The following is a 12,110-nucleotide window of genomic DNA, read 5'->3' on the forward strand; positions in this document are numbered from 1 at the left end:
AAAACTCCATCTAAAAAAAAACAAACAACAACAACAAAAACAAAACAAAACACCCATAAGAAATTGAGGAAGTAAAATTGCAGGACTTGGTGACGGATTGTATACAGGGAAGGAGAGAAGGGAACCAGGCTGGGGCCATCATGTTTGGCTTGCTTACATAGATGGATGATGGCACCATCTTGACCTGTGGAATGCTCAAAGAAGCCTGGGTCTGGCAGGGAGAATCATGAGTTTGTTTTGGACTTACTGATTTTGAGATATCTTGGAGACATTCAAGGAAAAACAGGGTACAATTAACAAGATAGTGGCAATAGGTGCTGGGCAGCCCAAAACTGCTGGTCACTTCTACTTACTAATCGCTGGAGGGCTGAAGTCTGGCTGCCTCTTCTGTGCCCTGCCTCTGTGACATGTCCAAATTGCCACATTCAGGTTTAGGATGCAAAAAATCTGTTTTATAACAGTGTGAGGAATCTTAGGATATTACCTATCTATAGCTGGGAAATTTAACTAAAATTCCCAGTTTAGTCACATTTGACTAACTTGTTGAAGATGGTGTCTGATTCTTCATTTTCCTCCCCAGGCCTGCTAGACTCTTTCTCTCATTTCTAGTCTTTGCTGATTTCAGGTTTCTTTTAGTTGGATGCCATGTATAAATAACCCTAAACTCAGCTTTTAAGTGCTTTTTTTCTCTGCTACCCAAAATTAATATAGATTCCTATTAGGTTAGGTTATACACCTTAAGGCAGGATTTGAGTGTGACTAGTTTTGTTCTGCATATTTTGTTTTGTTTCATTTTTTAAAATTGTGGTAAAATACATATAACATACAATTTACCATCTTAATAAGTTTTTTTTTTTTTTTGAGTTGGAGTTTCGCTCTGTCACCCAGGCTGGAGTGCAGTAGCACGATCTCAGCTCACTGCAACCTCTGCCTCCCGTGTTCAAGCGATTCTCCTGCCTCAGCCTCCTGAGTAGCTGAGATTACAGGCATGTGCCACCATGCCACGCTAATTTTTGTATTTTTAGTACAGACGGGGTTTCACCATGTTGGTCAGGCTGGTCTCGAACTCCTGACCTGGTGATCCGCCCGCCTTGGCCTCCCAAAGTGCTGGGATTACAGGCGTGAGCCATCGTGCCCAGCCCCTTCTTAATAAGTGTTAGTGTCCAATTCAGTGGTATTAAACACATTCACAATGTTGTGCAGTCATCACCATCATCCATCTCTGTAACACTTTTCATCCTGTAAAACTGAACCATATACCTTAAACCAAATAACTCCCCATTCCTTCCTTCCCCTACCCCCTAGCAATCACTCTACTTTCTGTTTCTAGATTCAACTAGTTTCTTTAAGAGGTGATTGCAGGAAGACTAGAGTGGGGAAGTAAGGCAGGAAAGGGAAGGAAGCCAAGAAAAGGAACATTATTAAGCAAGTTGCTGCTGTGTAACTGCAACTGGGGTTCAGTCCTACTGGGGACCCTGGGAGACAGTGCAGAACATGCCTCTGAGCTTTCCTACCCAAGAGGTGAGGAAGATGGGGAGCCTCCAGTTTCCATCCATCATCGGCTGAGGCCTGCTCATAGGGTCAGTAACCCTCCAGCATGTCTGTGTCTCAGGTGGAAGGAAAACTGTCAGGTGAAGAATCCCAGATGCTTGCTGTAGGACAGCCACTGGAATGTACTGGAATGCTGAGTGACAAGGGGATATGGATCCCGAAAGAATTTCTGAGCTCCCTTTAAGGAACAGACTCTAAAGTGGTCCCCATGATCTCCACCTCCTAGTAACTCACACCTTTGCATAATCATATAATTCCCTCCTTTTGAATGTGGGTGGGTCCAGTGACTGCTTCTTTTTTTTCTTATTTTGTTTGTTTCTTTTTTTTCTTTTTTTAAGAGATGGGGTCTCACTGTGTTGCCTTGGCTAGAGTGCAGTTGCTATTCACAGATGCAATTATAGCCCACTACAGCCTCTAACTCCTGGGCTCAAGCAATCCTTTTGCCTCAGCCTCCCAATCTAAGACTACTTCTAACCAACAGAATATGGCAAAGGTGATGGGCTGTTAGTCTGTGATTAGATTACATTATATACAATTCCACCCCACTAGCTCTGTTCCTCCCTCAGTGGCTTTGAGGAAGCAAGCTGCTATTTTGTAAGAGGACCTATCAAGAGGTCCACATGGCAAGGAACTGTGAGCAGCCTCATAGAGCTAAGGGCAGCCAACAGTCAGCAAAAAGCCAGGCCCTTGGTCTTACAGCAACAAGGAACCAAATTCTGCCAACAACCCGAATGAGTTTGGCAGCAGATCTGTCACTAGTCAGGCCTCCAGATGGAGCTGAGCCATGGCCGACACCATGATGACAGCCTTGCAGCCTGCACTATGCCCAGGCCCCTGACTCACAGGGTGTGCGATAATAAAGGGAAGTTGTTTTAAAGTAGTACGTTTGTCATAATATGCTATGCAGCATAGGAAACAAATATGCTCCCTTATTCTATAAGCCTCCAATCTGAGCAAGATGGCCTCAGCTCTTCTGCTTTTTCCTCTGATAACCTTTACTCCATGTCCGCTGATGAGCAATTCTTTTTTATCTTATTTTTTTAATTTATTTTAGTTTTTTAAGACAGGGTCTCCGTCTGTTGCCCAGGCTGGAGTGCAGTGGCATGATCACAGCTCACTGCAGCCTCAACCTTGGCTCAAGTGATCGTCCTACCACAGCTTCCTGAGTAGCTGGAACCACAGGTGTGTGCCACCACACCCAGATTTTTATAGGTTTTTTTTTTTTTTCGTAGAGGCGGGGTCTCACTATGTTCCCCAGGCTGGTTATGAACTCCTGGCTTCAAATGATCCACCTTGGCCTCCCAAAGTGTTGGGATTACAGGTGTAAACCACCACACCCGGCAGCAATTCTTATGGTTTAAATAAATGTATTGCTTTTTTCTCTTATTAGGAAAGTAAGACATATTCATTGTAAAGCATATAATATATATAAGCAAAAAAAGAAAAAAAAACCAATGCTGTTCATCTAACTTTTCCTTAGGTAAGTTCAGACTTTCTTCTGGAGAGTTCTCTCTGTCTTTGAGTTCTATAATTTATTCTCTTTCATCCCTACTATGAAAGAACTTTAACCCAAATATAAATGTATCATTAGAAAAGATTGTATTTATATGGATTGTTCTTGACCTTTTCCAAAGAGGTGTACACTGAAAATGCCCATATAATTGAGAAGGGCATTATTCCCAGAGGGAAAATTTCCGTGGACATGGTAAAGCCATTATCCAGCTTTGTTCAGAGGGATTCTCATTCTACCTGAGGAGGAAAGAGGTGCCAAGTGTTTGGGACCATTGAGTCCAAACGTCTTTTGAGTAAATAAAGGGCTTTTGCATTTAGCATGTAGGTGCTGAATTCAGCAAAGGAGGCACAGCAGAGACAGAGGAGCTCTCTGTATCTTCCTTCACCTTTTTACTTCCCTCTTTGCCTGCAAAAGAAGAATCTCCTGCTGGCTCTAAGACTCCCAGGGAATAGCCCCAAGGTTTTTCCCTCTTCCTTTTTCACTTTCCTTCTTTCTGCTGCTCACAGAGCAGTTCCAGTTCTACCAATTCTACCATGACGTAGTCTCCATGAGGCCTCTTGCCAATAGGAAAAACTCCTCCCCTTCCTACTGCACTTGTGCTCCTTTCTGGGGCGTCACTGGGTGTTTTCAGTTCACCCGAGTGTTCATTTAACAAACACCAGGTAGGCTGGGTGCAGTGGCTCATGCCTGTAATCCCAGCACTTTGGGAGGCGGAGGCGGGTGGATCATGAGGTCAGGAGTTCAAGACTAGTCTGGCCAACATGGTGAAACCCCGTGTCTACTAAAAATACAAAATTTATCTGGGTGTGGTGGCTCAGTTTTTTTGAGATGGAGTTTCACTATTGTTGCCCAGGCTGGAGTGCAGTGGCACGATCTCGGCTCACTGCAACCTCTGCCTCTCGGGTTCAAGTGATTCTCTTGCCTCAGCCTCCCAAGTAGCTAGGATTACAGGCATGTGCCACTGAGCCCGGCTAATTTTTGTAGTTTTAGTAGAGACAGGTTTCACCATGTTGGCCAGGCTGGTCTCGAACTCCTGACCTCAAGTGATCCACCCACCTCGGCCTCCCAAAGTGCTGGGAATATAGGTGTGAGCCACTGCGCCAGGCCGATTTACATGCAATTATAAAAGACAGTACAATCCTGTCTCTACAAAAAAGAAAATAATTAGCCAAGCATGGTGGTACATGCCTGTAGCCCTAGCTACTTGGGAGGCTGAGATGGGAAGATCACTTGAGCCTGGGAGGTTGAGGCTTCAGTGGGCTGTGATCACACCACTGCACTCCAGTTTGGGTGATAGAGCAAGACCCTATCTCAAAAAAAAAAAAGGGGAGATAATATAGAATCACAATGTGTTACGATTTCACACTTACTAGGATAGCTAATAATTAAAAAAAAAAAAACAGACAATAACAAATGTTGGTAAGGATGTGGAGAAATCAGACCCCTCAGACATTGCTTATGGAAATGCAAAACAGTGCCACCCCTTTGAAAAACAGCTTGGTGATTCCTTAGAAAGTTAAACATAGAGGGCTGGGTACGATGGCTCACACTGGTAATCCCAGCACTTTGGGAGGCCAAGGCAGGCAGATCACGAGGTCAGGAGTTCGAGACCAGCCTGACCAACGTGGTGAAATCCCGTCTCTACTAAAAATACAAACATTAGCCGGGTGTGGTGGCACGTGCCTGTAATCCCAGCTACTCAGGCCTCAGGCTGAGGCAGGAAAATCGCTTGAACCCGGGAGGCAGAGGTTGTAGTGAGCCAAGATCATGCCACTGCACTCCAGCCTGGGCGACAGGTGAGACTCCATCTCAAAAAAAAAAAAAAAAGAAAAAGAAAGTTAAACATACAGTTACTATATGACTCCACAATTCCACTCCTAGGTATAAATACCTAAGAGAATTAAAAACACATGTTCACACAAAAACTAGTACATGAATGTCCACAGCAGCATTATTCATAGTAGCCAAGAAGTAGAAACAACCCAAATGTCCATCAACTTATGAATATGATAAATAAAATGTGGAAATAGATCCATACAATTAAGTATTATTTGGCTGTAAAAAGAAATGAAGTACAGACGCATTTTATAAAATATTAATAGATGGATTTTGAAAACCTTGTGCTAAGTGAGAGAAGCCAGACATAAGGCCACATACTGTATGATTCCATTAGTATGAAATATCTAGAGTAGGCAAATCCAGAGACAGAAAGTAGATTAGTGGCTGCCAGGAGCTGGGGGGAGAGAGGAATGGGGAGTGACTAATAATGGATACAGAGTTTCTTTTGGGGGTGATGAAGAGGTTCTAAAATTAGATAGTGCTGAAGTCGCACAACTTTGTAAATATGTTAAAAACCACTAAATTTTACCCATTAAAAAGGTGAACATTACATGAATTTTATCTCAATAAAACTTATTGAAAAAAGAAATAATACAGAGAGATTCTGTGTACCCTTCACCCATTTCCCCCCAATGGTAACATCTTATATAACTATTGTACAATAGCACAGCCAGGAAACTGACATTGATAGAACCCTTCACCATTACTCAGATGTTATCAATTTTATACACACTCATGTGTGTGTATTTAGTTCTTTTTTTTTTTTTTTGAGATGGGGTCTCACTCTGCTGCCCATGCTGGAGTGCAGTGGCACGATCTCGGCTCACTGCAAACTCCACCACCCGGATTCAAGCGATTCTCCAGCCTCAGCCTCCCGAGTAGCTGGGATTACAGGCATGTGCCACCACACTTAGTAGAGATGGGGTTTCACCATGTTGGCCAGGCTGGTCTTGAACTTCTGACCTCAAGTGATATGCCTGCCTCAGCCTCTCAAAATGCTGGGATTAAAAGCATGAGCCACCACACCCAGCCACTCATGTGTGTGTATTTAGTTCTAAGCAATTTTACATGTATGGATTCACGTGACCACCACTAAACTCAAGATGAAGAACAGTTCCACCACACAGACCCCTTATGCTACCTTTTTATGGCCACAGTCACTCTTCCCTTCTACCTGACCCCTGATCTGTTTTCTATCTCTATACATTTATTGTTTCAAGAATATTATCTAAAACGAATCACACAGTATGTAACCTTTTGAGATTGGCTTTTTTCACTCAGCAAAATTCTCTGGAGATCCATCCAGATGGTCATGTGTATCAATAATTCCTTCCCTTTTATTGCTGAGTAGTATTCCATGGTATGAATGTACCATAGTTTATTGAACCTTCCACCATTAAAGGACATTTGAGTTGTTTCCAGTTTGGGGCAATTAGGAATAAAGCTATTGTGAACAGTTATGACCAGGAACATAATAACTTTCATTTCTCTGGGTAGATGCCCAGGTGTGTAATTGCTGCATCATATGGCAAGTGCATATTTAATATTGTAGGAAGCAGTCATATTCTTCTAGAGTGGCCATACCATTTTATATTCCTACCGGCAATATATGAGTGATCAAAGTTCTCTCTATCCTCACCAGCATTTAATGGTGTCATTATTTTTTATTTCAGTCATTCGGATCATACATATACTTTTTACAAGTTAGACAAACATGCACCATACTCTTGACAGCAGTGGTTTCTAGTGTATGTATGGGTTAATTCAATGGAAGACTTCTCCTTTACATATTATATACTTTTCTATTGTAGCGTTTTTTTTGTTGTTGTTTTTTTTTTAAGACGGAGTCTCACTCTATCGCCCAGGCTGGAGTGCAGTGGCGCGATCTAGGCTCACTGCAAGCTCCACCTCCCGGGTTCATGCCATTCTCCTGCCTCAGCCTCCCGAGTAGCTGGGACTACAGGCACTGCCACCACGCCCGGCTAATTTTTTGTATTTTTAGTAGAGACGGGGTTTCACCGTGTTAGCCAGGATGGTCTCAATCTCCTGACCTTGTGATCTGCCCACCTCGGCCTCCCAAAGTGCTGGGATTACAGGCGTGAGCCACTGTGCCTTTTTTTTTTTTTTTTTTGCAACAGGGTCTTGCTCTGTCGCCCAGGGTGGAGTGCAGTGGCGCAATTCGGCTCACTGCAACCTCCGCCTCCCAGGTTCAAGCGATTCTCCTGCCTCAACTCCCGAGTAGCTGGGATTACAGGCGTCTGCCACCATGCCCGGCTAATATTTTGTATTTTTAGTAGAGACCGGGTTTCACCATGTTGGCCAGGCTGGTCTCGAACTCCTAACCTCCGGTGATCCGCCTGCCTAGGCCTCCCAAAGTGCTGGGGGCGTGAGACACCACGACCGGCCTGTAGTGTTCAAATTTTACATAATTTAATGTTGTATTTGTAATCTAAAACGCAATAAGGATTTTAAAAAGTTGGCCAGGCACAGTGGCTCACGCCTGTAATCCCAGCACTTTGGGAGGCTGAGGCAGGCGGATCACCTGAGGTCAGGAGTTCGAGACCAGTCTGGCCAACATGGTGAAATCCTGTCTCTACTAAAAGTACAAAAATTAGCCAGGCGTGGTGGTGCACTCCCGTAATCCCAGCTATTCAGGAGTTTGAAGCAGGAGAATTGCTTGATCCTGGGAGGCGGAGGTTGCAGTGAGCTGAGATCATGCCACGGCACTCCAGCCTGAGCGACAGAGCAAGACTCCGTCTCAATAAATAAATACATAAATAAAAGTTAATAGGTAGTAAGGAAGTGGAGAAGATTACTAAAAACTATTCTATAGACTAATTGTCCCTGGAAGGAAGGGGAGAGGTGGGCCAGCAGAGGCGAGAAGACAGCATTCTAACAGAAGGGGAGGCTGAGCACACAGGACGGGGAAGCCATGCGCTGGCTATGCTCCGTGTACCCAAGACCCTCCCTTCTCCACAACTGCTCCGTGTTCCAGGAGACTCCATCAGGCAGCCTCCACTGCCCTCCAGCTTCCAGGAGCCTCTGTCTGCACCACGGATGGGCAGGAGAGAGAGCGGCAAGGCTTGTTGCTGTCAAATACAACTCTACTCCACCTCACTCCCAGGCCCCCACTCTCCACAGAGCCCACTTGTGCCAGGCCCCAGGGTCACCGTTTACCCCCCTTGTGGCTCCTTGCTGTTGCCTGTGCCCATGCACCCTGTCCTGTTCTGCTCACACCCTGTGGGTGGGCTCTTCATCGAACCCTGCTTAAACTCTGACAGTGCTCAGCAGCCCAAGTTTTGAGTGCACCACCTCTCTTCTGCCAGGACCCTGATGGGTGCATCTAATGAGGCAACCCCCAAAACAGTCAGGAGGCACCTAGATCAAGAGCTAAAGCAAAGGCAGACCCAGCTCTCTGAGACAGGAGGAAGGCAGCAGAATGGTCTGACAAAGATGTCTGCAGGCAGGAGTGTCTGCAGAATTCATACCCAATTCCCTCAGTTTTCTTGGTGAACCAGGGGGTGGTGACTTGTGCTAAGCACCCAAACTAGAGACCAATCACTCCTTTTCACAACCATTTTATAAAGAATAGTCTTGTTCTTTTCTGATGAAGAAAGAGTTTTCTCTGCTCTTTTAGTTAGGCTGCTGAGCACTGCTGGGTTTTATTATCACGAAGCTAACGAGGAGTTAAGGATGTTGACTAGAGCCAGACTATCTAGTTTGAGTCCTCATTATTGCTATTTTGTGACCTTGGACAAGTCACTTAGTCTCCATGCCTCAGCTTTCTCATCTGTAAGATAGGAGTGATAACAATAGGATTTGTTTCATAGGTTTCAAGAGGATTAAAGGATTTCACACGTGTAAAACACTTAGAACAGTGCCCAGTCCACAATATGCACTCAGTAAACATTAGCTATTACTGCTGAAGAGAGAGGCAGCAGGAGGGTAACTTGAGCAAGTGGAAGAGCCAGGGCAGGAAACAAACAGGACTTAAGCAAAGACAGGTGAAAAGTGCTGAGAGAAGACAGAGAGCTCAGATAGCCCAGCAGAGGTTGAAGCAATGCATTTCATTCATTCAAACACTGTCTTGAGTGCTCACTATGTGGCAGGAATTGCACTAGGGGCTAGAACCACAGCAGTGAATAAAACAGAGTTTCAATCCATGCAGACAGGGATATGAATAGTAGTGGGGTCCAGTCTTCTGGCTGCTGTTTCTCCAGGTACTCAGCAGCCCAGGGACATGGTGGCTGGACTGCTCCCCGGGTAAGGACAAGATGCTGCTCCGGGCAAGGTGAGGGGTTACAATGAACAGGTATCCACTTGAGCTAGCTCAGGTCAGAGAGGGTGGTGCCAGCAGTGGGCATTACTAGGACACAGCAGGCAATCTTGGATTGCTGGATTCAAAGAGCAGGAAACAGGGCAAAAGGATGCGCCTTAGGGGACCACGGTGCAACAGAAAAGGAGGCTCCCCTCTGCTTTCTGTACTCCGGGGTCCTTCAGCTCCACCTCTCTCCAATCATCTCTCCTGAGCTGTGTCTTCTGCCTAGCTTTCTCTTAAAAGGCATCTCTCAGCCAGGCGCAGTGGCTCACACCTGTAATCCCAGCACTTTGGGAGGCCAAGGTGGGTGGATCATGAGATCAGGAGCTCGAGACCAGCCTGACCAACATCGTGAAACCCTGTCTCTACTAAAAATACAAAAATTAGCCTGTTGTGGTGGTGCGTGCCTGTAATCCCAGCTACTTGGGAGGCTGAAGCAGGAGAATTGCTTGAACCCAGTAGGTGGAGGTTGCAGTGAGCCAAGATTGTGCCACTGCACTCCAGCCTGGGCGACAGAGTGAGACTCCATCTAAAAAAAAAAAAAAAAAAAAAAGGCATCTCTCTGTCCCTCTTATCCACAGAATGATGGCAGATCTGAGTGAAAGTGTTCAAGGGAGGGCATCTAGGGCATAGTTTATCCAGTGGACTGACTGGTCTCAGGGCCAGATCCCCAACCCTGGTCCATCAGCAGTGGACAGGGCATACACCTTAGCAAACTCATTACAAAATTAGTATTCCTATAAAATAAGTTGCATTTCCACTCTCGTGTAACAGTATCAAAGTAGAAATGGACACTGGTTGATTTCACTGAGGGATTTTTTTGCTTCATCACAACTTCCTCTGTCCACATCCTGTATCCTTTGTCATCCTCTGCAGAGTCCCCAGTTTTCAGATTTGCACAAGTGATGATGGTTTACAAATGACTTGACTCTGTGGCCAGAGGAAGTTCTGATGGAACAAAATCTCAAGGTAGTGTTGTGCCCGTCTTTTTTTTTTTTTTTTTTTTTTTTGAGATGGAGTCTCACTCTGTCACCCAGGCTGGAGTGCAATGGTGTAAAATGGGTTCACTGCAACCTCCACCTCCTGGGTTCAAGTGATTCTCCTGCCTCAGCCTCCCAAGTAGCTGGGATTACAGTCACATACCACCATGCCTGGCTATTTTTTGTATTTTTAGTAGAGACGGGTTTCACCATGTTGGCCAGGCTGGTCTCAAACTCCTGATCTCAAGTGATCAACCCGTCTTGGCCTCCCAAAGTGCTGGGATTACAAGCGTGAGCCATTCACTGTGCCTGGCCATGTGCCAGTCTTGTCTCAGGAATGGCAGTCAAGTGTAGGTCAAGAGAGGAAGCATAATGTGAGTTACTTTAAGCCAGGATCAGTCTGTGCCAGAGATGGAGGGAAATCATTTTCCCCAAATCCCTGGCCTTACATGGGTGCCATTAACCGTCTCAAGTGTTGGGGGGGCCTTGGCAGCCTGAAGGCCAACAGCCCCATGTGAGGGGCTGAGCTCCCACTGACCTGCCCACCTTCTCCAGGAAGTTCTTCCTCCGGAACTAATCACAAAGAAGTATCTCCTACAAGAAAGGTGTATTCTTTTGCTGCCATAACAAAGGGCAACAGCCTGGATAGCTTAAACAACAGAAATGTATTGTCTTGCATTCTGGAGGCTAGAAGTCTGAAATCAAGGTGTCAGAAGGGCTGCTTGGTCTTCAGAGAGCTGTAAGGGAATCTGTCTGTGGCCTCTCTCTTTGGCTGGTAGGTAGCCATCTTCTCCCTGGGTCTCTTTGCACCATCTTTCCTCTATGCATGTCTGTCAAATTTCTCCCTTGGATAAGAACACCAGTCTTTATACAATATTGTTTAGAAAAAAAAAAAAAAAAAAGAACGCCAGTCATATTGGATTAGGGGCCCACCCTATTCCAGTATGACCTCGTTTTAACTAATTACATCTGTAATGACCCTATTTCTTATTTTTTTTAAATAACTAATTACATCTGTAATGACCTATTTCTCCTTCCTTCCTTCCTTTCTCTTCCTTTTTTTTTTGACAGAGTCTCACTCTGTCACCCAGGCTGGAGTGCTGTGGCAAAATCTTGGCTCACTGCAACCTCCGCCTACTGAGTTCAGGCGATTCTCGTGCCTCAGCCTCCCAAGTAGCTGGGATTACAGGCACGCACCACCATGTCTGGCTAATTTTTGTATATTTTGCAAAGACGGGGTTTTGCCATGTTGCTCAGGCCGGTCTCAACTCCTGAGCTCAAGCAATCCTCCTGCCTTGGCCTCCCAAAGTGCTGGAATTATAGGCATGAGCCACCGCACTTGTCCTGTAATGACCCTATTTCTAAATCAGGTCACATTCTATAGTGCTATGGGTTAGAACTTTAACATGTGAATTTTGGGAGGATGAAATTCAACTCATATCATAGGGATTTGACTCTGATCTCTGATGGGATGAAGCCTGAGGGCCATCTAATTGTACATGAAGGAATGACGCTTAGGAAATATGTGGAAAAGATTGAAATAACTCAAGAACCCATCAGAATAAGTACTGTTGCTTTGTATTTCTGGCAGCATAGAAATCAGACTTTCTCTAAAACAGCTGTTCGTGTGTTTATGTTTCTGCTTTGGTGTGCCACATGTGGCATGGTTGGGACATGGTTTGTTTGTCCCCACCAAAACTTGTGTTGAAATCTGATCCCCCATGTGGCGGTGCTGAGAAGTGGGCCTAGTGGGAGGTGTCTGGATCATGGGGGAGGATCCCTCATGAATGGCTTGGTGCAAGACTGGATTAGTTCCTGTGGGAAAGGATTAGTTCCAGGGAGAGTGGGTTGTTTCTAAAGCTGAGGCATCCCTCAGGTTCTCCCTCTTCACATGTGTTCACTTCCCTTT

The sequence above is a fragment of the Hylobates moloch genome, unplaced genomic scaffold (genome assembly GCF_009828535.3).
Source record: "Hylobates moloch isolate HMO894 unplaced genomic scaffold, HMol_V3 SCAFFOLD_18, whole genome shotgun sequence".
Taxonomy (NCBI): Eukaryota; Metazoa; Chordata; class Mammalia; order Primates; family Hylobatidae; genus Hylobates; species Hylobates moloch.